The sequence below is a fragment of the Lissotriton vulgaris genome, chromosome 3_2 (assembly GCF_964263255.1).
Source record: "Lissotriton vulgaris chromosome 3_2, aLisVul1.2, whole genome shotgun sequence".
In the NCBI taxonomy this organism is placed as follows: Eukaryota; Metazoa; Chordata; class Amphibia; order Caudata; family Salamandridae; genus Lissotriton; species Lissotriton vulgaris.
Genome location: NC_141690.1, coordinates 57,185,213 through 57,212,475, shown reverse-complemented (window position 1 = coordinate 57,212,475; position 27,263 = coordinate 57,185,213).

Genomic DNA, 27,263 nt, shown 5'->3' with positions numbered 1-27,263 from the left:
TATGCGGACAACTTATTTGTCTATACAGCAGACCCTGTTACCACAATCCTCTAGAGTAGAACAACTAGCTGAAGAAAATGGGGCCTTTTCAGGATACTTAGTTAACAAGGAAAAACATGGGATTATGTGTTGGAATAGCTCAGATTGGAGGGGGAGGGTCCAGAGAGAACTGAGGTATTTGGGAATAAATATTCTCAACACACTGCAGAATATACCGCAACATAACCTAGAGAGGGTTGCTAGGGATATCGAAAAAACATTGACCAGGTGGAAGAATCTCCCATTAAAGTTAAATGTAAGGGTTAATCTTATTAAGATGGTGATGTTGCTGAAGCTTACATTTCTTTTTACCTGCATACCTCTTAACTTCCCAAGAGGCCTGATAGATAAAATACAGGGCAAATTGCGCAGTTTTATTTGGGCAGATATGGGAGCACCTCTGTCCTGGAAAAAATTGCAGCGTAAATTGGCTGATGGAGGGCTAGCATTGTCAGATTTAAGGCTATACTGCATGGCTTTCTTGCGCCTTTATGCCCCTTGGGGCTAAGTTTGCGCGGTATAAAAATGCCATTCATTCATTCATTCATTCCAGTTTAAGAATTGTAGAATCCTATTATGTACACCGGGGCACAGGGAGTGGGGTGGATTGCTATAGGAGATGGTTAAAGAGTGAGGCATGAAAGGGTTCTTGTATAAATTGGGGGCCAAGAAATGTAAAAAAAAAGTAAAATTGAAGACGCTAAAGGCAGTGCTGATTCTGTGGGTCAGAATTAGGAACACACTAGGAATGGGGTACTATTCAGAGGAGCACCAATATGGTATTCTCCTGGCACGTGAAATGTTTGCAAGACCAATTAGGCATTCCACTTAGGAGGACCGAAATTGAGTTTTGGGGGGATCTTATGATGATGAAAGAAGTGGTGCCAGGGGAAATATAGTGGACAAAGACAGGAGGATCCCTCTCAAGGTTTAAGTATCCTCAGCTGATGTCCTGGGGGAGGCCAACAGTAACAATATAGAAGGTTTTTGGGAGTTTGAAAAAAAACTACAGAATGAAACCCCAATGAAGAAGGAAGTGCGTGACTGGTATCTAACATTGATGATTTTGGGGAGAAAAAAATCTGAGCACCCTATGAGCTCTGGGCTCGAGCGATGCAGATGTCGGACCCACAGAAGTTGTGGCAATCTTCCTTTAAGTTGCTCTACAAAGTAGTTGAACCATCAAACTTAAAACAGAATCATTTTTTACGGTTAATAGGCTTTATTGATTGCCGTATAAACTAGCAAAGTTTGTATCAGCTGTTCCCCCAAGATGCCACAGATGTGACGCGCTGAGTGCTGATGAAAGCCATATGTTTTCTGAGTGCCCTCTGTTAGAGGATTACTGGTCCAGGGTGGAAAAGTCTATACATGAAATTATATGTGCCAGCCTTAAAATAAGCTTACCATTAATAATGTTAGGAGTAGAAGATTTGCCTAGTTCGCCCCTTACTGGGGATAAGAAAGCCTTGCTCTTTTGCCTGATTCTTCTTGCAAGACAAGAAATTTGTAAAAAATGGATAGAAGCTGCCCCACCCCTTGGGATAGACTGGTTCCAGGTGGTAAAAAGCGCTTGTAAAAAGGATACTAATAAGCATTCTTAGATTTAGGAGGCTTTCCAGAATTGGAATGTTATAGTAAGATCGTAAATACTGAACTCTACCAGTCCTATGATTACATGTGCATGGACGTGCAACCAGGGAACTGGATGGGCTCTTGCGCAGGTCTATTGAGATATCGCAAAAAGCCCGGGGAGGTAGAGAATGGTTGGAAGGCTGGAATTTGCATATCATGGTGGTATGAGGACAAAACAAAAAAAAACACGTTATAGTGCTTAAAAACATATAGCACCACTCTGGGACATCTGGCTGTGCTTGACTGGGAGAAAGTACAGTTTGAGGCTGGCCGTGTTGGAGCTCTGGTCAGATATGCTAAGCAGGAGGTCCCGGTCTAACTTTTACCTTCACTCTTAGAAACATTTCTGGAGCTTTTTCCTCCAACGGTGCTCAAACCTCTACAGCAGGCAGGATTTGCAGAGGATTTGCAGGTTTGCAAAGTCCCAGTAAAATCCTGAAAGTCCGGAGCTTTCAGCGGGCCCAACCTGAAATTTTTACCGGGTCACAGTTGAAGGTGTCTGGCTTGACTCTGGACGTTGGGTAGGTCACCTTATGAAGCTTCTTCCCAAAAGTTCTCCAAACTTGAGGAGGTGCTTCCTGAAGGCCTTCTTGTAGGTTCAAGTGTCCAAATCAACAATCCAAAGGTTTGTAATCTCCTAGATGACTTCTGGGATGTCTAGACCACAGTTCCTACAGTGCGCCTGCTTAAATCTTTTAAAAGGTCCACTGGACGCGCTACAGGAGAGAAACTTTCAGAGGAGAGGATGCAAGAGGGCTCTGTTAACATGTAGCTTGCAGAAAGTCCACTTTTTAATCCTTCTTGAAGCAAGGCGCAGTACCCAGGGCTGTGTTTTCACTCGAGCACAGAGAGCAGGGAGTGGAGTAGAGAGCAGCGAGCGGCGGAGGAGCTGACAAGCGGGAGGCAGGGACCGCTTTAGCCGCTCTTGCCCCCTTTGCCTGGTAATTGATTCCATTCAGCCCCAGGCCAGCTCTTGATCGGAGGACCTCGGAAGGCTCCGCTCCGGTGCTGGCGCTGGCTCAGGTAGAACTGTTTTGCTTTGAGGATTGAGCGTTGAGCTTCAACCCGAACCCCAGCAGTGGTGAGCCAGCGAGTAGCCGAGGTGGAAGACTAGACGGGTGAGCACTGGTGGCTCTCGTGTCTGGCAGCCAGCTTTCCTGTCTCCCAGTAGCTTATCCACGTTTTGCAGTCCACAGGGCTGTAGTACCAAACTTTGGCAGGCGCAGTCATTCAGAGTACAGGCATTGGGGTGCAAATCCAGATTTCAGCAGGGCAGTCATTCTTTTCCTTGTAGTTTCAGGCAGCAGACCTGAGAGATTATACAGCTCTCACATATTTATTCAGTGTTCTTCAGCGACAAGCAGGGGGGGCACCTCTGTCCCATTAGATACTGGGTGCCGTTAAAATGCAGTGTGTAATCTTCTTGTCCCACAAAGCATTGCACTTTCAAAATCCAACATGAATGACTTCTTTCCAGAGAGGAAAGAGCCAGCTAAACCAACCCACAGTGTGGCTCATTTCCATTAGCTTTCCTACCGTTGCCCTCTGCAAATTCCTATCCTAAGACTGCCATCTGGCTGAGGCAAAGAATGTGAGGGTAGGTACACCTGGCATTCCTTACTGATTTCCTCACCCTCTGAGCTCAGTTTGATTTACTCAGCCCCCTCTGCAAGACCCATTCTCCTCAGCTGCAGAGCTCTCGCCATCATATAACCTCTGCTCCTGCCAGGTCACTTTTCACCAAATCAAAGCAGCCTGGCTAAGCCTGTTAAGGCTGTCTAATCAGCAGAGCAACCAGAAGCCTGGGTTTTGGCTTACAGAATAGAAAGTTCCATAATGTCTCTTCTGTACTAGTTACAATAAATACAGAAGTGGCAAGTTGTTGCATTAATCAACACCAATCCTATTAGTCCTTGAACACAATTTACTCCTTTCCTAGCAATATTTATATTTACATAAAATATTACAATGTTAGCCTGTGGAGCTCAGTAACTACAATGGCGTAAATTACATGGGCCGCATTTTCCTCACCAGGGCATATAAAACCTTTTTATAAGGTCTCAGCTTTATTTACATGGTGGCTATCCCTGGGACACCTAAAGGAAAATAGGGTGAATGCATAATATATACAAATAAGGCAGCTTATCACGTTTAAAGTGCCTATACCACCTAAATCGAAGTTGCACACAATTTTACTTTCAAAAACAGTCTACACAGCCAGGCTGCCTTTAAAATGACAACAGGCACTCAGCAGTGCACACAGGTACAGGAAATCTGCTGGCCTTTAAATGCTCTCGCCCTATTACATACTAAGGACTTATGGGTAGTTTAAGCATCCTAGCCCTATCATATACTAGGGACTTATAGGGGCTGACATCTCTGATTGAGTAAATTTACTTTTAAAGACAGGCTGCAAGGCAGGGCCGCATTTAAAAGGACAGCAGACACACAGAAGCTCACATATGCAAGTGCAGGAAATCTGCTGAGCCCCTAAACCCCCATGCCCTATTATACACTAGAACCTTTAGCTAGATTGCACCTCTTGGTGCTATTGTCTACTAGGGACTAACAAGATCTGTCACTGTCAATTGAAAGTGTATACTATGACATGTACCTTTTTACACATAGCACTAGCCCTGGGCCTGGTTAGCAGAGCCCAGGGTACAATCAGAGTCAGTAACCAGCAGTATCCTTTACCAAAGAAATGGGGGTGACCTGGGCAAAAGTATGACTTTCTGACATTAGAGAAATCATTCATTTTTGTTTTACAAAGCTGCTTTCAAAATCGTATTCAATATACTTGTGCTGCCTGGCCCAAAGATGGTCTATGACAAATGTATCCACTATCCCCAGAGTTGGAGTACCCAACCTTGGTTGGATGAGCTAACAAATCTGGCTCCAAAGTTGTTGGATTTGTCTGTGCTAAGGAATGTCATGGTGGTATACAATTCTTGCTACTTAGCATGAATTACATATTTGGGAGTGGTGCCAAATACATGTGGCAGAGCATAAGTCTTGACAATTATTCTTTTTAGTTGGAGATTCTAGAGAGGGCTTCTACTATTTTATCCACAGGACACTACTAGACAACTACATTCCTGTCACAGTGAGAGAAAGAACCAGTATGGACCCCATCAGGTGGGAGGAATGGTCATCAAACTAGGGGAGTGTCTAGGGAGCTAATGGGAGGCATGCCTGGTGGCACAAAGGCTTTCCAAATTTTAAACAGGGACTCATTTTATGATGATACAAAGAGGTGATACTGTAAGAAAAGGTTGGGCATAGGTGAGAAAGTAGTCATGATTGGGTAGGAAAACATCTAAATTCACTGACAATTGCACATGATAAGATTGGCACCATACCACCACCTCCTTAGTACAATCCTGAACCTGGAAGGACTACACCAGCAGAAGAAGGCAACTCTGCCAGAAGAAAGAAGACTGCTGCCTCCTGATTTAAGAAGAAGAGTCATGGGGTCAAGTACACTTGCTGACACCAAAGGAAATTAACTGCTCTACAACGATCAAGTGGCAGGCCTTCTTATTGCCTTTCACTGGGGAATAAAACATCTAAATGACTCCTAACTCCAAGAAGGTCCAGCTGAATGCAGAGGACTAGACCCTATATGATACCTGGCTCAAGAGACACCTTGTGCCTAGAAGCTTGACTTGTAGAGATGGCTACCATCAGAGGGTCCAGATACAAATGTAATTTTTTTTCACCACAGAGCACTGGACAAGATGCTGATGCTTGTCCCAGGAGGTTACACCTAAGGTGAACAGGAAAACTAGGATTGCATCTATGCTTTTAGCATAGTTCTTAATGGGTGCGGTCTCCTGAATAGATGTCACAGATATTATTGTGCTGTTTTTTTCTGAGCTGTAAATTTCTATGGGGTCTGCCAGATGATTCTGAAGGTGCCTGGGGGGCATTGCCTGACTGGTATGGAGTTGCATGTTCTCTTGGGTCTAACTCAGCCACTCAGATAATTCTGTTCTAAATCCGGCACCTGTAAGATTGGTGACGAACCACCAAGAAGCAAAGAAAATTAGAATAACGCTGGAATAGGTGGAACACTTGACAAAAAACATAATCTGGAGGAATTGGAACCAAGCTAAAATAGCAGCACAAAAAAACAAAATGGCACACAGGTCCTGCAACTGAACCCAAAGACCCCGGCCAGGACGCCAGAAGACAAAACACAAGTAGTACCACTTTGGAAAGGCAGAGAAATTAAACAAGATGAGTAATCATATTTTGTAGATGAGTAATCATATGTTATAGCATGCGCAACTAATGAGGGCAGCTTAGAGTGGGAGCCATGGCAAGAGGAAGGTGCCAGTAGGACCGTGGTGAGGGCACGGTCCTCCTGATTTGGTGGTGAATGGCAAAGGGAGACAAATACTCTTCCCCTGTACACCTGGAAAAGGAACATTGAGGACAATAGTGAAATGCACAAAGAATCATGTGTGGGAGATGCTATACACATCCATTACAAAAAAGAGACTGCTAAGTGGTGAGCAGTACGAAGAAATGAACACAGCATATGCGGATATCAAAGCTGTCTCGATGGGCCGCTAACCATCTGCATCAGCAGAAGAGAAAACAGCAGGAATCAGTTCTGAATGTCTACTTTGGATTTCCCTCATGCCCTTTGTTGCACAGAGAATAGGGCTACACATACCAAAATAGCAATTAGCAACCCTAAATACCCAATCCTGAGATGCACATAGACTTTTAATAAGAGTAAACTTTTGAATGCTACAGCAGCCCCTTGTTGACCCCTGCACCTTGTGGCAGGAACCTTGAGGTACCTGCCATTGGGTGCAGGGATGAACTGCACCTCCCATTTCACTATGGGAGTATGAATTATGGCCCATTTACAGCCTTAATGCATGCTCTCATAGTGAAACATAGGAATACGACAGAACAGTGTTCAGTTGCATCCTAATGGGGCAGTCGGGACCAACGACCTCTTAAATAGGACTTGCATGTTCAACAAAACCTTGCCACAACCTGGATCCCAGAAAATAGACTACAAATTACACACATATACTACAAAATAGAAGGTAGTGGTAAAAAAAATGACTGCTAAATTAAATTTTTAAAAAGACTATCTCGCCGTAGAAATGAATGGGAACTAATGTAAAATTGTTGAATTTAAAAGAATTACATATAAAATAATATTAAACATATAAAACTTGTTTTTTTTAAATAAAATGTAATTAAAAAGTGAAAACGTTGTAAAGTATAAATTCAATGATATTATAAAATATATATGCAAATATTTTGTATATACTGTATGAACTCTACTTAAATGATGTCTGTTCCCTGGTTGGTATATGTCAAAACACATTTTCAGCTTGGGTCTGAGCAATATATTTTGTTGCCCAGGTCGTATTAGCTCAAGGTCTAATCTTTTGATAAAAGAAAAGTTCCTGGAAGATAGAGAAAATGCTAGAATTGCTCAGGTTTTCGACATGACCAAGGGGCATATTATAAACAACTAGCGATATTTTTCGCCAAATAAGCTTAGCAAATTTTATTTATCGCAGCGCATTGCCGGATTTTATCGCAGAGATAACGTGCTATTAGCAACGTTTATCTCCAAAGCGATAAAATATCCGGTGATAGCGGCGAAATGCGTGAATATCGTTGGAAATCCAGCGATATTCAGGCATTATCGCTAATAGGGACTCAGCCTGAATATCCACCTCCCATTGGATGTACAGGCTAAGAACTGGTCTGAGCAGGCATTCGTTTTCAGTGATATTCGCGCTTAGCGCAAATTTTCTTGTCGCTACGCCTACATTGATAATAGGCGATAGCGATGTTAGCGACTGCTTTCAGTCGCTAACAGGTTGGGTACGCCCACTTTGCATGTCATTAGCGATAAATATCGCTGACATGCAAACCGGGCCCCAAACTGCTCGCTATCGCCTGCAAGCTGTCGCTAACTGCTGTTAGCGACAGCTTGCTAATAGGGCGATAAAATTATCGCCGCTTTGCAGCCGAAAACGGCAGCGAAAGCGGCCATAATCTCATATTGCCCATCTTCATAATATGCCCCCAAGTTAGTAAGGTATGTGCCTATCACTACCTCAATGGGGATGGAACATACCTAACCTGGATGACTAATGTTGAGCATAGATACTGTCTCACATGTTTACGATTGAATACGGTTCACTTCTTAGCATTTCTTAGGACAGGATCATGGTTTGCTAGGCTACCATGTTACCCTTGTGAAGCTGTTTCCAACCAATCCATATCTTTTTTGTACATGGTATTGTACGTTAGGAATCTGTTTTTTGCAATAAATGTAACATTATTTAGTTTGCTTTTCCAACCCAACAATGTGCATCTCTGTTTTGGATTACATGATTGCTGCTTTCAAATTGAGGATTTTTTTAAACTTTTGTTTCATAGCGCTTTATGCCTTCTGCGACCTTTTAGTAAATTTAAATCATGCTTTTAGGGTTTCTAGATTGGGTTTTAAAATGTATTGTTTTTATTTTGTGCTTTTATGGTGAGTATTTGACTGAATAAAGAATTATTGACTCACCAATACATACTAAAAACATATGCTTAAATGGTGTTGGACAGTATAAAGTAATGGGGTAACCCAGTTAAGTGCAGAACCTGGGAATTTGTACATTAAGTGAACAGTGGTTCTGCCACCTATTAGCTTTACAAAGCGTGTAACTTATACGTGCAATTGGTCCATCTATCAAGATGAGACATCTTGATTGAGGGACCAATTGCACGAAGAAGTTACACACATTGTAAAGATAATAGGTGGTAGAACCACTGTTCACTTAATAAATGATGTTGGAAACATTTATATAAAACAATATGAGAAATATTAAAGAAATGTTAAATAATGTAAAACAATTGAAAAATATACTGCATGCAATACTATTTAAATATGATTTAAATTTGTAATGATCTAAATATAAAAGTTTATTTTTAAGTTGAAATGGATACATTTATCAGTGTAAAATATACATTAAATACACTTTTAAATAAAAACATAAATAAAATGGGAAAATTGTGCGACGTGTTTTTATTCTATAAAAAATATGTGATTATCATGTAGGTATGAATAGCATTTATTACAAGCATACAACTAACTGTATTATTATTCTTTTCTAAACAATACTGACTAAATAAAGTAAGCTATTTCTAATACATACAAATACAATTAAATGAAAGAATTTCGCAAAAAAATATAAAATTAAATAATTACACTTCAACCTAAACCATTTTCAAGAAAATGTTGGGCACTAAAGGGGTGATAATTACTATTCTTGCTGGTTCTATGCAAATTTGGAGATGTTGTTGGACACTAAAGGGGTTAGATTTACTATTTCCACTCCAATTTAAACCAATTTAGGGAAGGGTTTGGGCACTAAAGAGGTGACATTTGCAATTCTCACTACAATCTGAAACAATTTGGGGAAGGTTTTGGACACAAAAGGGTTGATGTTTACTAATCCCACTCCAACATAAACCATTTATAAGAAAGTGTTGGACACTAACTAAAGTGGTGACATTTATTATTCCCATTCTAATCTATACCAATTTGGAGAAGGTGTTAAACACTAAAGGGGTGACATTTACTAGTCACACTACAATCTTAACCAATTTAGGGTCGGTATTTTTCATAAATAAACCAATAACATATAAATTATACAAAAAATATAAATGTATACATCAGCATTTGTACATATTTATATTATTTTCATATTATAATTGAAGATAATTTTTGAAACATTGCAGATCAATGTAAAAATAAAAATTAAATATGCCCTAAAAGGTTTTACATTTACATCATAATTTTCAAAATAAAAAATAGAAAAATATTTTTATTTTGATAACATTTTGCATATTTGTTAAATCCTTAAAATATAAAATATATTGTTTTAAGTTATTTTACATTCATAAAGTCAATGTTGATACATTCTTATTTGTCATAACTATGTTATGATTTTATTATTGTTTTTTTTTAAAAATTTTATTGTGAACATTAGGGCCCCCATTAGAATAGCGGGCGGAAAATCACCCCGACCGCCATGGAGGCGGAAATCAACCACCCGCCAGGATCGCGGAAAAACCGGTGTCCAATTTACGATCAACCGCCACAAAAGACCGACTGCGGCAGTAGCGGGCCTAACAAAACCGTCGGACGCAGGCAGTGACGGCAAAAAAAGCTACCACGGCGGTCGGAAAAGCAACAACCCACCACAAGGATAGTGGATACACCGCACGGGAAATTAGGATATCCTTGAGGGTCCCCCGGTCGGAACCGCTGTTTCCGACCACCGCGGTCGACACAGCAGTGAATGAGAGAAATAGCTAAAGAGCTGCAGCATAGCCACCATTGCGGAAGGTACAGTAAAAAATTGGCGCATGATGCAAAAACACTGCAGTGATGTCAAACATTGCACAAATCAAAGTAGCCATGCCCCCAAATACATTTTAAAAATACAAATAAAATAAATAAACTAAAAAAACAAAAAAAAACACAGGACAACTCCCACAACACACTGACAGCCAAATTCCACTTGGACACACCCACATAGCTGAGTATAAAACCAGGCCCTTCACTGACCACAATCCTTTGCAACACTCCAGGAGAGAAGGCCATATACCACATCTGACAGGAGAGGCAAAAGAGCACAGCACACACACACAACCACCACCTCCATCACTACCACCATCACACCAGCACAAACAATCCCCCAGCACACAACATACCTCAAACACCAAAACCACACCCACCACCAACACACCTGCACCCAGAAACACTTCAACCACCACACACCATGACCTCACAGAATATGCCCAAATTCACAGAGGGTGAGTTGACAGACATGGTCAATGAGATTGTCAAAGTAGAGCAACAACTGTTTGGTAGCCTGGTCAAACAGACCCCATTAGCCACAAGGACACAAATGTGGGAAAGGATAGTACAAAGGATCAATGCAGTAGGAACCACCCCAAGATCCAAGAAGGAGATCATGAAGCGGTGGCATGATCTCAAGAGGGTTGTCAAGGAGAAGTGGAGCAAGAATTGGGAGCTGGCAAACGTGACTGGCAGTGGCCCTCCCATCCCACCTAAAACATTCACACCATGGGAGGAGAAGGTGCTTGCCATACTGCATCCTGAGAGTCTCACAGGAGTAGCCGGGGGAACGGAGGCTGGTAAGTACAAACAAATGTCAAACAACACACTTATAAGTACTTCCTTTCACAACCCAAACACCATTGCACTGTTCACCCTCTCATAACAGGTAGCCAGCCATCTTCACTGTGAGGCCTGTTTAGGGGAGGGAGGCCTGTATCACTACTCCAAGCATGCCCCCTCGCCCACACCCCAGCTGCCTGGAGGTCTCACCCACCCAGGAGCATGTATAAGCCATTGCACTGTTCTCCCTCACCTAACAGGTAGGTAGCCATCTTGCTTGTGATTTTTGTCCAACTTGCTTGGGTGGCCTGTTTGGGGAGGGAGGCCTGTATCAGTACTCCCAGCATGCCCCCTGTCCCACACTCCAGCAGCATGGAGGCCTCGCCTACCCAGGAGCATGTGTCAGCCATTGCACTGTTCTCCCTCAGCTAACAGGTAGGTAGCCATCTTGTATTGGTGGACTGTTTGGGGGTGGGAGGCCTGTATCACTACTCCCAGCATGCCCCCGGTCCCACACTCCAGCTGCATGTAGGCCTCACCCACCCAGGAGCATGTGTCAGCCATTGCACTGTCCACCCTCACCTAACAGGTAGGTAGCCATCTTCACTCTCCTTGATGTGTGTGTGTGGGACCTGCATCCCTACACACAGCAACAATTGCATACAATGCATTGACACCTGACATGTATGAGTAAATGATGTTGCTCTGCAACATGAAATTACACAGTGCTGCAATGAATAATACTAGTGTTGACTTCACTATTGTGTAGTGTACAGACAGTTGATGACATGCAGTTCACACAATACTTGCACAGTGCCCAACACTGACCATCACCCATCTAATCCACAGGTGATGAAGAACTCACTGCTGAGGACCAGAACATCGACCAGCAGAGCCAGTCTCCACCCCCGGTACATGGACTCTCGGAAGTTGACTCCCAGGACAGTTTGGACGATGAGCTTCAGGCCGGCCCATCTGGTGTGCCACAGACCCAGAGGTCCCAAGACCCCATTCTCCCCACCACCACGTCTGCTGCAACAACAACAGCACAGCAGACCCCTGTAGTCACGGCCTCTGCCTCCACTGCTGCCACCACTGCCACCACCACCACCACCACCAGTACCACCAGTACCACCTGCAGCACCCTCCCTGGGAGGGTTCACTATCCCAGGGGATGACCAGCCCACACCAACAATTGCGGCGGGCAGGGAGAGTGTGTGTGGACCCAGAGTGGTGAGGCAACAGGTCCGTGGCAGCAGGGCAGGTGGGAGGGCCAGGGTCACCACCAGACCTCAGGAGGAGTGGACACCATCCCTGGATCACTTCACCAGAGTGGTGGAGGCATATCAACAGGTCCAGGAACAAGGTGGCCGGTCTGATGAACTATTACGGGAGCTCATCCTGCTGATGAGGTCCATCGACAATCACCTAGGCCAGATAGTGGACCTCATGGGCAAGCACGTGGAGTTACTAAGGGACAGGTCAACGTCTCAAACAACACCTCCCCCCCCTCTGTTGTGCCACAAGATGACAGTGCACCATCCTCCCCTGCGGCCACAGAGAGGGGTGAGTCCTCAAACGCCGCTTGCCAAGCAGCAGCGTCACCCCAAGAGATCAAGGGGGCATCCAAAGAAGAGCCTGGGAGTCTCTGGAGGCAAGCACCAGCCACACAACCAGTCAAATAGCCAGCCCAGATGGCAACCCTCTTCCCCACTGCATTGACTCTTTGAACTGTCCTTCCCTGCACTGCCTTGTGAATGGCACATGTCTGTTGGACTGGGTCACCACAACATGTGGTCTCCACTTCTGCATCTCATCTACCATGACTGTCAACTCACTGCTCCATCACCACCTACATGTGAAAATGCCCCCACCCTTCGCATGTCAACTTTGTAAATAAAACACCTTACACACTACAATTTGGGCAGTCTTGTCTTTAGTGCTATTTTGACTGTCTCCAAAGTATCCATGATGTATACAAAAGATGTACATTATGTAGTCCAGGATGACTCCGTAGAACCTAGGGAGACACAACAGAACAATAGTCACTGGCGTCAGTGTGCTATCACAGACATAACACAACACCAAACATCAACATAACTGTACAGGCAGACAACACAATGTGCAGCAAGTGTGAACAAACAGAGTCCGGCATATGGTCACATGTGAAATGTCACTGAAACATTTTCGCATACAGGTTACTCCACATGTGCCTGTCTGTTACATCCGCGCATAGCCCTTCACAACAACAGCAACCACACCAGACAATGTACAAGTCGTACCTCTTCACCCACCTTCAAGTGAAGTAGCGGTCGATGAGCTGTTGGCACAGGTCAACTCTTTCCTCCTCTCCACTGTCCTCATCACTGGACTCAGGTCCTTGAGCAGGCGGTGGCCTTGGTTCCGAACCATCGTCCATGAGCAGGGGGATCCCCTTGTTGATGGCCAGGTTGTGCTACATACAGCATGCCACAACGATCTTGCAGACCTTCCCAGGTGAGTATGCCAGTGCACCTCCTGTCCTGTCAAGGCATCGGAATCTTGACTTCAGCACGCCAAAAGTCCGCTCGATTACACGTCGGGTCCTGCCTTGGGCCTCATTGTACCGGGCGTCACCCGGGTTCCTGGGATTCCTTAGCGGGCTCAACAGCCATAGCCAACTGGGAAATGCCAAGTCACCTGTGAATGACAAATACCCATTGCAATGTTACACAGCCAGAGTGCAGCAGATAACACACAGCACAGCATATCAGTAGGCATACTCACCCACAATCCAAGCACGCTCGGGATGCAGATTCTCTATCAGTCGGGACACCATGCTGTTCCTCATGATATACAAATCATGTGCAGAGCCAGGAAATCTTGCACACACATGGGAAATGGTCATGTCCGCAAGGCACACCACCTGCACATTGATAGAATGATAATGTTTCCAATTTCAAAAAATGTGCTCAATTGCCTGCGGTGGCACCAGACCTACATGGGTGCAATCGATGGCACCAACAACATGGGGGATGCGCCCAAGGGGATAGAAAACACCCTTCACACCCGCCAATTCTGCTCCCCTAGGGAAATAAATGTAGCGATTCTTATATTGCATCATGTCTGCAAGAACATCCTTCAGCACCTGGCTGAACATTGGCTGCGACATCCCTCCAGCGCTGGCCATGGTCTCCTGGAAGGAACCAGTTGCAAAAAAGTGGAGGGCTGCCATCACCTTGTATGTGGCTGGGAATGCTGTTGGATAGTGACGGCGAGGCTGCAGGTGGGGCTCCAAAAGATCACACAGGGTCTTCAGTGTTGGTCTGTCGAGGCGGAATTTCTGAATGATTGCAACATTCTCCATGTCTTCGAGCACTGTCAGGTGACGTAGGAGATTTGGCCTCCTCCTAGTTGACATGTAAATGTGCAAATGTCAGTGACAACCATCATGAGATGGCCACAGCACTCACTATCAAGGATGTCATGGCAAAACAAAGACTGCCTGAGAGATGCATGGAACACCAGGTTACATGGGTGGCCAGTTGAGACACACAGAGGGCACACCTCTCCACTAACAATACACAAGTGCTGCTAATAACACATAGGTCAACGTGAATGCACACATACTGAACTACACATTTCACATGTGCACGCCTCGCGCTGTACCATCCGCCAATGTGTCTAAAATGACCATGACTTTATCATACCCATCTGCTGTACCTCTCACACCTCAATGCATCATGTAAACTCTGCACACATCCACAACACAATGATCACAGTAGACTGTAAAATTTCAGTTGTGTGCATGAGCTTATGTGAAAGCTCCAGTCTGGTACGATACCATACAGTGAGACAAGCCTTGACAAGCTCAGCACTGACCCACAACACATTGATTTCTTCAACATCATTGACACCAGCTTAAGAGTGTCAAGCATCATCAACCATCAAATGCATAAGTGACGTGGCAGGGATCACAGACCAAAGTACGTCACACAGAACGTGCGTCCACATGTGGATGATATGGAAGAATGGCATTGTGTGTACAAGGATGTGCCCTTCACCATGTTGCTGCTGTGTACTGATGCAGTGTTCACGATGGACATAGCTAGTAAATGTTAATAAAATGGCGGTAGCCTTTGGCATGGAGACATGTGTAGATGGCTGTGGGCATGATCCACCACCCAAATTTATTTTTTATTTATTTTTTTATTTTTGGAGTTTTCTATAGCGCTGGCCAGACCCGAGGGTATCGGAGCGCTTTACATTGGGAGTGACAAGTGTGAAATGGTACAGTAAATATATATATATATTTTTCCGCAGGCTTCATATAAGTTCAATGTTTAACAAAGTGTTTTTCCGCCTGAGGGGCGGTTGTGCGGTAGTGTTTTTGAGGTAGTTATGGTTCTCAGATGTGCAATAGAGGTAGAGTTCGGGAACGCAAGGTTGAGGTAGAGTGTTTTTAGACGGTTCTTGAATTCAGGGAAGGACGGGGTGGTTCTGATGTCCACTGGGATGCAGTTCCAGATTTTTGGGGCGTTGCCGGCGAATGAGCGGCAGGCAGTTTTTTGTTTCCTCGTTTTCAAGGGGATCAGTAGTAGGGAGTTTGAGCTTCTGAGGTTTCTGGATTGACCCGCTTTTTTGAGCTTGGAGGCTAGATATTCCGGTTTCCCTGTGTGTAGGGCTTTGTGTGTAAGGCAGGCCGTTCTGAATTTTGCGCGCATTTCCACTGGTAGCCACTTAAGATCTTTGAGTGCGGGGGATATGTGGTCAAATTTCCTAGCGCCTGAGACCGATCTGGCTGCTGCATTGAGGGTGGTTTTCAGTGGCGCTAGGTGGGATATGGCTGTGCCGGTTAGGGTTGCGATCCCGTAGTCCAGTCTGGACAGGACCAGTGCTTGGGTGGCTTGTTGGAGATCCTTTTGTGGGATGTGTGGTTTGATTTTGTTGAGGAGCTTCAGGTTAAGGAAAGCGCTTTTTGCGGAGTTCTTGATGTGGTTGGACATAGTTAGTTTTTGATCCAAGGTGATTCCAAGAGATTTTACTGAGTTGGACAGGGTGAGATTTCCTTCGAGGGCGTCAATGGCCTTCACCCATTCAGTTATTTGGGGGTTGTCATCTTTATTGGAGATGAGGAGGATCTCCGTTTTTCCTTGATTGAGTTTGAGGTGATTCGTCCCTAGCCAGTCATGGATTTCTTTTAGTGTGTTATTGAGTCTTAGAATGTCATTGTAGGAAGTGGTTTCTATGTAGATTTGTGTGTCGTCCGCGTATAGATGGAAAGGGATGTTGGCTTTCTTCAGTATGATGGTGAGGGGAACCATGTAGATGTTGAACAGAAGAGGGGAAAGAACAGATCCTTGGGGGACCCCTCTGGTCACGGGGAGAGGATCGGATGTGAAGGATTTTATTTTTACTCTTTGGAAGCGGTTCTGAAAGAAGGAGTCAAACCATTTCAGGACCACGTCATCCGCACCTACTCGATCTTTGAGGGCCTTGATGAGGAGCCTATGGTCAACCGTGTCAAACGCTGCTGACAGGTCTAGGAGGATGAGTAGGAAACATTGATCCGAGTCAAGGGAGTTGCGGATGTCATCTACTATGTTCAGGATTGCGCTTTCGGTGCTGTAGCCTTTTCTGAAGCCTGATTGGTTTTGGTCTAGGAGGTTGATGTTGTCGAGCTGGGTGTTGAGTTGGCGAAGTACGCATTTTTCCAAGATTTTGGCTAGGAAGGGGAGACTTGAGACTGGTCTGAAATTGTTTAGGTCGTTAGGGTCTAGCCCTGGTTTCTTCAGGAGGGGGGTGACCTGTCCAACTTTAAGGCAGTCCGGAACGATGCCAGTTTTTAGGGAGCTGTTGATGCTGTTGTTGATGCTGTTGAGCCAAATGGCGGTAGCTACCGCCTGGCCCGGCGGTGCATCACCGCCATGGAGCCTTGCCTACAGCCAATGGCAGCGATGATCGCGGTGGCATGATGCAGATTTTTAAATCGCGGAATGTGCGCACCGCCACCGCGGAGGTGGTCATTGGATGCTTTTGAATGATGCACCATTGCGGTATTGCACCCCGGGCCCCCACGGTGCATCACCGCCATGGAGCCTTGCCTACAGCCAATGGAAGCGATGATCACGGTGGCATGATGCAGATTTGAAAATCGCAGAAGGTGTGCACCACCACCGTGGAGGCGGTCATTGGATGCTTTTGAAAGAGGCAGACCTCGACAACCAATTGTAGCAGATTTTCAGCTGTGGGAGTGAGCCTTACATTTTCACTGCTCGCAGAGCCTGCTGCCTGGGACCCTCTCATGCTGCTGCCTCAAGAGCCTGCTGCATGGGACCCCCTCCTGCTGCTGCCTCAAGAGCCTGCTGCCTGGGACCCTCTCATGCTGCTGCCTCAAGAGCCTTCTGCCTGGGACCCCCTCCTGCTGCTGCCTCAAGAGCCTGCTGCCTGGGACCCTCTCCTGCTGCTGCCTCAAGAGCCTGCTGCCTGGGACCCTCTCCTACTGCTGCCTCAAAAGCCTGCTGCCTGGGACTCTCTCCTTCTGCTGCCTAAAGAGCCTGCTGCCTGGGACCCCTCACCACTCACTTCCACCACAGGTGTTCCATGTCCACAGAGATGGCAAGGACAGAGAAGATCCGTGCCAGTCCATTCACAAGTGAGGAGCTGGAGGTCCTTCTGGATGAGGTGCTGGCTCAGTACCCAAGGTTGTTTGGTGGTCCCAATGTAGTGGTAAGTCACCATGAAGGTAGCTGTAGGGCAGGGAGGTGTCAGACATGTAGTTGTGCATCTGCAGTATATGCCTGGGGGTGTCGGGTTGTGTCAAACACTGACAGATAAGCTGTCTCCAGAGCGAGGGAGAGTGTGTGTTCCAAAGTCACTCTTTTCCATGCCTGTACTTGTATGCGTGAGTGGGGTGTGTTACATTATCAGCCATACAGAGCCACCGGATGGTAGCATGTAGGTGCCTGGTAAGTAATTGAGTGTGTTAATATTTCAGTGTGCACCTGTTGTCTGACTAAGTGTGACCCAGTGAGTAGGTCCATTGCCTGCCCACCCAAACGAGAAACATCACCAGACTTACATGCTCCTTGCTCCAGTTCCTTCACAAGGAATAGTAGATATGGCCCATCTGTGTCCTGTATAATTGCACACTTACACACTTCTGTCAATGCATATTGTGCTGATGCATCCTGCATTTGTGAGATTGTCATGGACCCTCAACGCCCCAATGTGTGCATGCAATCACATCTGTTTGGGCCATGCAGAGTGCCCTTGTGAGGGGTGCCCCAGTTTTGGAGTAAGGGAGGTTACAATTGGTCCTGAGTCTGTGTCTTGCTACTGTACTGATAGATGTTGGTACCTGACACTGTGTAACTGGTCATTTACCCTTCTTTTCTCTCATACCTGCAGCTCAAGGTACACCAGCGTAAGGCAGTGTGGAGGGCCATTGCAGCAAAATTGGGAGCCCTGGGGGTATCGAACAGACGACGCACCCACTGCCACAAGAGGTGGGACGACATCAGCCGGCTGGCAAAAAACATGGCAGAGATGACCTTGGGGATGCTACCATGCACAGGGCATTTGGCACGGCGCAGCATGACTCCACTGATGGGCCGCATCCTAGCAGTGACTTATCCAGACCAGGACGCACGTCCACAGGAACATCGCCAGCAAGGCAGGGGTGGTGAGTATCTGGGGAGAGTGCCTTTTGCTGGGAGTGGATGCATGTGTAGAGGGCCTGTGGCAGCAGGGACCCATGGGATGTCTGTGTGTTGCTGTGCTGTGCTGTGTCATGTGAGTGGTTGCTGGGATGTGTGCTTGTATGAGGCATTGGGCCACCCTGGCCTTAATGAGCTGATCCTCCCTGCAGTACTTTCGCATTGCCAGATGTGTTAGGCTCCACATGGTCATTCATCATTGGGATAGTGTGGGGAATCTATTATGGGGTGTCCACTTTCTCAGTGTGACTTCATTAATGCCCACTTTGCATGCATCATCATCGTTGAGGCCCACACATCTGAATAAAATGTCCTCCAGATTACCACATGGTGCTTGCTATGGCCTACTTGGCATTGTGGACTGTAATGTCATTATAGGTGTGTGTGTTGTCCCCTCCTGTTCCCTGAAGGTCTGTCAGTGGTAATAAGTGTTGTACCCACATCAAGTCCCTAGGTGAGGGCAGGGCAAGTTGTGTGTGTGGTGCACTCCATCTACGGGCATGGTGTAGTGCTGTGTGGCATCAACATGGCTCACTCATGGCATATATTCTGCGTTACAGGCACTGCTGTGGTCAATGTTGTGTGTTGCTGCACAGTGATTGCAGGGTGTGGTGGTTACCATGTAGATTTGGGCCTCTCCTGTACTGCATTGATTTGAATTTGTGTGACCAGATGATGACACTTACACAACCCTGTATCTCTCTCTCATGCAGATTCGCAAGAGACCACCAGCGCATCTGAGGAGGACCGAAGTATGCAGGAGGAATCCGTGGCTGAGACACAGAGTACTACATCATCAGATGCCAGCGGAGATGCATCCATGTTGGCATACACAGGGGATGGGGAGTCTACATCATCATCCACCACCCAGCAGCCAGTGCCCAGCCTCCCATCCACTTCCTCTGGTGCTGCCTGTATCCGTGTCACTAAGAGGGGACGAGTCATTCACACATGGCACCGCTGCCCCTGCACCTGTCCCCCCTGCTGTCCTCAGTGCAGAGTGTGTAGAGTTCCTGCGCCAGCTCTGTGTGGGCCAGACCACCCTGCTCAATGCCTTCATTGACCATGACCCGAAATTAGGCCAGGTGGTTGCATACATGGAGGGCATACACTCTGACGTGGGTGGGCTACACCGTATAGTCTAGGCGTTGTCATCCACACTGACGTCTGCCCTTCAACAGGCACATGCTCACATTGTAAATGTATGTAAATGCAGCTCAGGTGCCTTTGTCCACCCCCCAGTCAGTGGCCACATCAGATGGCAGTGACCACGGTTCACCAGCGTCACTAAAACTATACAGCACAAGGAGCACACAACAGACACAACCCAAGCACAGCCGCCCACAGACACCATCCCCACTGAAGAGCAGGGCCACCCCAGAATGCACAGACAAGACCCAGTCAGGAAAAAGCAAGGTCAAAAGAGCAATGAGGCAGACATCAGGCTCAGATGCTGCAGCGGCATCACCAGCAAAAGACTCTCCTGTCACTAAAAGAATACAGACAGACCTACCCATGCAGTATCTGTGCCCACTGAGGAGGTGTGGCATATCAGGGGTACACCTAGGAAGAGCACAGGGACACATCCACCCAACACATCAACCCCAATTCCAAGACCATTGAAGCAGGTGGAGGAGGGCACTGTAGAGACCACCCCTGGCAAAAAGGGGAATGAGGGCACTGTAGAGACCACACCTGCCAAAAAGGGAAAGGAGGGCACTGTAGTGACTACCCCTGGCAAAAAGGAAAAGGAGGGCACTGTAGTGACCACCCCTGGCAAAAAGGGAAAGGAGGGCACTGTAGGGGGTACACCTGGCAAAGAGGGCGTAGCCAGACAAAGCGTTCCGCAGGATCCAGCACATCACCAGAGGTGTCTGCACCAGTGTCTGCACCTGCTGTGGGACAGTTGGTGTGTGTTTCTGTTGTGTCATCACCACTTCCCATCAACCCCAAGACAGGGAAGCCATTTCATATTCCCAAGAAGTGGAAGGGCACCCCTCCAACCTCTCCCACCCACACTGTGTCAGAGGTCTGCATGACTCCACCTCCATGTGCCACTTTGCCACCTGGTCCACACAGCCCTCCAGCTTGCCATGCCACTGTTAGCCCCACATCACCTGGGGCTCTGTCACCTCAGTCAAGTGGGCCTTCTGTCCCCGACACACAGCCATGTCCAAGTGAGGATTCCAAAACGTTTTGGAACCCTCACTCGAGACCATTATTAAAAGACGGGAATCGCGCAAATAGGCTCCCTGATCGGTGCACGACAGGAGCCCCTCTCGAGCGAAGTGTTGAGTTTAAGCTCTAACACCATTGGGGACAGGGATTGAGTTCCTCTACTATACCGAATTGGAATTTATTTCTGCGATAATAGATTGGACGATGAGTTGATGGATGTTTGAATCTCCCTACTCAAATAAGGAATTACTCCTACTTGGCTGATCCGAAGATACACTCGGTTCGGTTTTTGCTCCCTTGGGGTCATCCTTAACCCTTGGTTGCCCTACCAGTTGTCCTGAGGAAGACTCGCACGGTCCAGGTCTAACTTACCGGCTGACCATAAGTCGAGTCGAAACGTCGACGATATTTTCTTAACCTAGGATCCACACTCGCCAAAAAGGGCACGAATATTTGACTTGGTTGTCTGAATTTAATTTACACTGACATCATTTGGTATTAACATTATTTTGTGGACCAGGTTTTGACACGGAAAGTTGTGAAGACTGTGAATATAGAATCAATATGTGAATACTTCTTTTCTATTACTTTGAATTATTTTCTTTTTCTCATTCACCGTACACTCTTTTGATCACTTCCTTGTGCACTCCTTTTTGGGCAACCCTATTGGTTCAAAAAATTCAAAAAAGTAAAAATATTTTTGTATATTATCATCCACTTGTGTAGAGACAATAAATTAAAATTAAACTCTGAATTGCTGTTGTAGTTGCATATATATATAAATTGAAAAAGTAAGAAACTCGAACAAAACAAGGGAAAATCTGTCAAACGCTGAAAACAAAGCACTTCAAGATCTAGCAAACAATACGAAAATAATAATAAAGCCCTCGGACAAAGGCGGCAACATTGTGATACAAAACATTGAAGACTACAAAAAAGAGGCCTATCATCAGCTTCAAGACGAAACAAAGTATAGGAAATTGACATCTAATCCGATACAAAAGATGCTCTTTGACATTCGGAAAAATCTTGACGAATGGCACAATCATAAATTGCTAAACATGGATGAATACAAATTCCTACTAAAAGAGAATCCCACCATTCCTACAATTTATTTTTTGCCCAAAGTGCATAAGACTATGATAAACCCACCAGGAAGACCAATCCTGTCCTCATGCGATTCTGCATATGAAAATATCGCATCTTATGTGGATCACTACCTAGCGCCCATGGTAGCTACACTCAGTTCATATATCCAAGACACGGGAGATTTCCTTCGAACTCTTGCAAATATATCATGGAACTCATCGCACTTAATGGTCACAATTGATGTGGTCTCTCTATATACGTCTATCGAACATTCAATTGGTTTAAATGCATGTGCGTATTTTTTGAAACAGAGGAGTATCAATGAATTGGAACATTCTGCGATGCTGTTAACCATGATAAAAATGTGCTTAAATAATAACATCTTTCTATTTAACTGTACCATCAAATAGGCGGATGTGCCATGGGCATGGCGTTCTCCCCCAACTACGCCAATCTAACCATGGGTTGGTGGGAGAAGGAGATAGCCTGGAACATAGAGCACAGCGACACCTTAGAAAAAATCGTACTATGGACCAGATACATAGACGATCTGTTCCTAATCTGGAACGGAACAAAGGAAGATTTTGTCAAATACTTTGACCAACTAAACAACAATGACATTGGGTTGTCCTTTACTTATAAAGTGAGTCGCCAAAAAATTGATTTCTTGGACATCTGTGTATATATAGAAAATGGCCAGCTTCAAACAACCTTACATAGGAAAAAGACTGCAACAAACAGCATTTTACATGCTAAAAGTTTTCATCCCCAATCAGTGATACAAAATATCCCATATGGGGAATTTGTGAGGATGAAACGAAACTGCTCAGAGGACAGGAATATGAAAAAAGAAATTATTGAAAGCACCAAAAGACTAAGAGGAAGAGGATACTCAGAACGTGTCCTAAAAAAATGTACAAATAAGATTGAGAGAATATCACGCACAGAAATTCTAATAAATAGAGCTAGAAAACAAAATGCTGTGGAAAAAACTCAACAGATTTCAAGACTGATACTAACATATAGTAAGGAGTCTCACAAGATACGTCAGGCAGTACAAAAATTCTGGCCTATCCTCAAACAAGACGCAGATATGGCTAAGTTAATGGGGCCCAATCCACAGATCACTTTCAAGAGAGTACCATCAATAAAAGATACCATAGTTCAAAGCCACTTCAACCAAAGAAAACAACAAAAGAGCAAAAATCCAAATTGGCTGGAGAAACAACAAAACGGCTTTACTAAATGCCAAGTTTGCAAAGCATGCAAAATTGGCATAAATAAGAAAAACATAAGAGATCCAGAGGGAAGACTGATTGAAATCCGGAAAAAGATCACATGCTCAACGCAATTTGTGGTGTATGCTATCCAGTGTAATTGTGGAATACTATACATAGGAAGTACAATTTGTAACTTGAAAAAACGGATCCTGGAACACATCAGGGTCTATGCCACAGCGAAACACCTGTTAAGTTGCCAAGGAGGAGACTGGAGAAAAATGTCGTATTTTGCAATAGACTCTGTGGAAGAACACGAAAGGATGGGAGATCGGAAAAAGAAACTCCGACAGTTGGAATCAAAGTACATTATAAGGCTAAGAACCAAAATACCTGGAGGCATGAACTTCCACGAGGAGCTCTATGTGCATTTGGAGTAACAAGCAGAGATAAGGAGGCCCCAAAAATATCTGCCTTTATAAGAGACAAAAGACAATTGGCATGCTGATGTTAGTTACAGGCAATTTGATATGGGTACTATACCATAATGCGAGATACCAACAGAGACACAAAGGTGTAATGAGTGGCTCTCATATACACATATGTATACATAAAAAATGTTTTGAAATGTTGTAAACATGACAATGGTATATGTTTCCAATAACATTGATATACAATGTGTTTTTGAAATGCATGCCAAAATGTTTGACCTTATACACACTGGGTTCTTTATGAAATGCATTGCAATAAGAATATCCTATAATATCAATTGCGAACTATGTCTAACAAAAAGTGTATTCTTGTATGTTAATACGGACTACATATCCCAGAAGTCTATGGGAATAGTAGAAATCAAAAAAGGAGTATAAAACAGTTGCAAGAAAGAAGTGGCACTTACCGTGAGCAAGGCCGTCAGTCTGAAACGCGTTGGTGTTAGACTGGGCACTGTAATAAATCAGTGAAAAAGAAGTTGCTGTGTGTGGCGTCCTTTGTTCAAAAAATTGTCTTTTGGCCATTGGTCTGGCCCAACGCCAGCACCCGCTGTGGAGCGATCCTGTACAAAGACCACATTGTGTGAAAAAAAAAAAATATATATATATATATCTGTTTGACTATGTGAAATAATTCAACTTGGAGCGGATCCATTTGGAACGCCAATGAACATTCGCATTGTATGCATTTACACTGATTAAGTCAGGCTGAAAAGAATTAGGTCTTGGACCATTGTTTCTATTTACTCCTGGATTGTGAGAGACACACATGTGTCACCCAGGATTTGTGTGCCTGTTGTTTGTTTTGTCTTGCCCTGTGTATGAGATAGTATGCACTTGTGTGAGCAATTTTGTTGTGCACTGTGCTGTGTGTTGGTGTCTCTATGCTGTTTTGTGTGACTCCTCCTTGCTGTGTTGGTAAGTTAGAAGTGTGCAACATGTGTGAGTTGCACATCAGTGTTGTGTTTGTTTGATCCTCTATGTGTCTTGGGTGTGTTTGTGTAGACTGTGTGGCCCTGCTGCTCCACGCTGGCATTGTGTTTGTGTTTGTCATGCATTGCAGGCACATAGTGGGTTTTCTACTCCTGTATGGCATGGTATGTGTGTTGTTCATCCATCCCCTATGTGTGCCACTTGTACCTGGCCATGTGGGTCTCCCCTCCCTCTATTAGAGTGGGGTACACCACTTACACGTCTGCTACTGACATGCAGGGTATTTCACTTTGATGTCAGCTGTCCCCTTGGTTACCATATGTGTGTGCCTCCTCATCACTTCATTAGTGAGCTTGTGCTTTGTGGTGCAGTTCTTAGGCCATGAGTGTTGTTCCCCTCTGGACATTGCCCCAATGGTGTATGTGTGCTGTTCTTGTGCTATTGGTCATTCTGTGGTGGTCCTGTGCACTTCAGCTGTGTGTGCTGCCCAGTGCTCTGGTGGAGATGGCTTTGCTCTTGTATCCCAGAGTGGTACATGTGAAGTTGTTGTGTTGGATGTGTGTGTGTTGGCTGTGGTATTGCTTCACTTCCTGGGTGTGCTGTTGTATTCGTGCTGTGCTGGTTTGCGGTGTGTGTGATGAGGTTGTGTCAATCATATCTGCGTGTGGCTGTTGTGCATGTTATGCACACACTGCTTGTTGTGCATGCAGTGCTGTGTGTATGTGGTCTTGGCATTGCCTGATGTGCATCCCCTGATGTCCTGTGGTGTTTGTTGATTAGTGTTTGATGTATATCTGTGGTTGGTTTGATGTGGCAATGTGGATTTGTCCTGATGCACTTCTTGTGTGATATGTGTTATGGTGTGTGTGTTTTGTTCCTGAGTGATGACGTTGTGAACTTCTGTTGGGTCTGTGCTCCCATTGCCTTTCCCCAATTTGGCTTGACAGGGTATGTCTGTTTCTGTTGGGTCTCAATATGTGTTCCTGTAGTGTTTGTGTGTTGTTCTTGTGCAGGCATCTGTTGAGGCATCCTTGTGTGTATGTTGTGTTTGTGGCTACACCCAGGGTGTGTTTATGTTTGTGTGTGTATGTGCTGGCAAGGATTGTGGGCCTTCAGTGTGTGTAGCACTGGTGTTCTCTGTTCTTTGTCAGCCACTCCTGCAGTGGTTGTCTCCCTGGTTGTGTGTTGTGTGGTGCAGGGTGTGTATAGTGCTTGCTTGTTGCTGTGCTTGTTGCTTGTTGGTGTGCAAGGGGGTGCACAGGATGTGACTTGATGGGGGTATGTTGCTGTGTGGTTTGGGGTGGTGTGGCCCTGTGGTGTTTGTGCCCTGCCCATGCCTTAGCGCCAAGAAACCCAAGGGTGTACGTGCGCTCAAGAAATGACTATTAAGATAAGATAAGATGCCTTGGAGTGGCCCTGCTTTCTGCATAATGTGCATGTGTTGACCGCGGTGGTGACGTGACCGGGAGAGGGACGTTGCTGTTGGTTGGTGGTCGATGTGTGTTCCGGATGCTGAGGGGTGCCTTGTTGTCCGGTGGTGATTAACAAAAAATGGGTGACCCTGTGTCCCTCAGTACCTGGGTATTCAATAGTTAAACAAACAATGGTTCTGTCGGGTAAGGCAGATTACTTGAACAATGCTCATAAGTCTAGAAGAACAAAAGAAAGCGCTCTGATACAAAAGATGCAATTTGAGAAATGGATGCTCAAAAAACAGAAGACAAAGTCAAAAGGTCAAAGAGTTCTATTGTATAAATTATAACATATTTCTTCCAAACTTATCCGAATTGCTTCATTCAAGGATACATATTTCAATACAAGATAGGACCGTCATAAAAACATGCAGTTGCTGTGACTTTTTTGTGAAGTAGTGCTCAATAAATGTGACAACAAATATATTACGAAGGAAATTCATACGTATACATATATGCATAATTGATTTTGATAGCCAGATGTTGAATGTTCACCAAGGATTCCTAAGTGAGTTGTAAGGATCCTGGTGAATCTAGGCCTATAAAAGCGTTGACGTTTCGAACCTCATGCGCCCCTGTTGGTGGTCGCTGCAGGTCTTTTTCAAGACAAGGAAAGATGACAGTTCTGATCGATACAGACAGGGGGCCCTCAGTCTGAATCCTTAAGGCACAATGGCCAGTGGTATCTCAAGGGAAGCTGACAGTGTACAGTCGGTTACTCCCTGCTTCTGCATACAACAGAATGCTGTCTTTCCTTGTCTTGAAAAATACCAGCCTTGACCACCAACAGGGGCGCACGAGGGTCGAAACGTCGATGCTTTTATAGGCCTAACATGCATGCAGTGCCTTATTAAAAGCACTCGATTTTCAGTAGTGCAGCTGTGTGTGTATTATGTCTAACATGCGTGGGACTGACCAAAGCAGATTAACGAGAGACATTGTTTTTCGACCTTGAACACGATGTGTAGACGAGACCCACAGAGTACAGCAAGAAGCGTGAGAGGTAGACGGTTCTCATGTGGATGAACACAAGCACTGGTTTTGCGAAAACAAAGTAATATAGAAACATATGCAAAAGCGGCAACATGGCTGCCAAGCCTGTACTAACAAATGCTAACTTAGCAATTTCCGCAGTGAATCCAGTATCCTCACTACACTATGTGTGACTATGCATGCATGTTGATACATGCAAATTCATAATATTGTCAAGCCTAAGTGCATGTGATCTGACCCCATAAAACATGTTGAAATTGGCTAGATTCCTAACTGACATATTTTACATGCCCATAGGTCTTTATTATATTGTACAAAGAGCTTGTAAATTA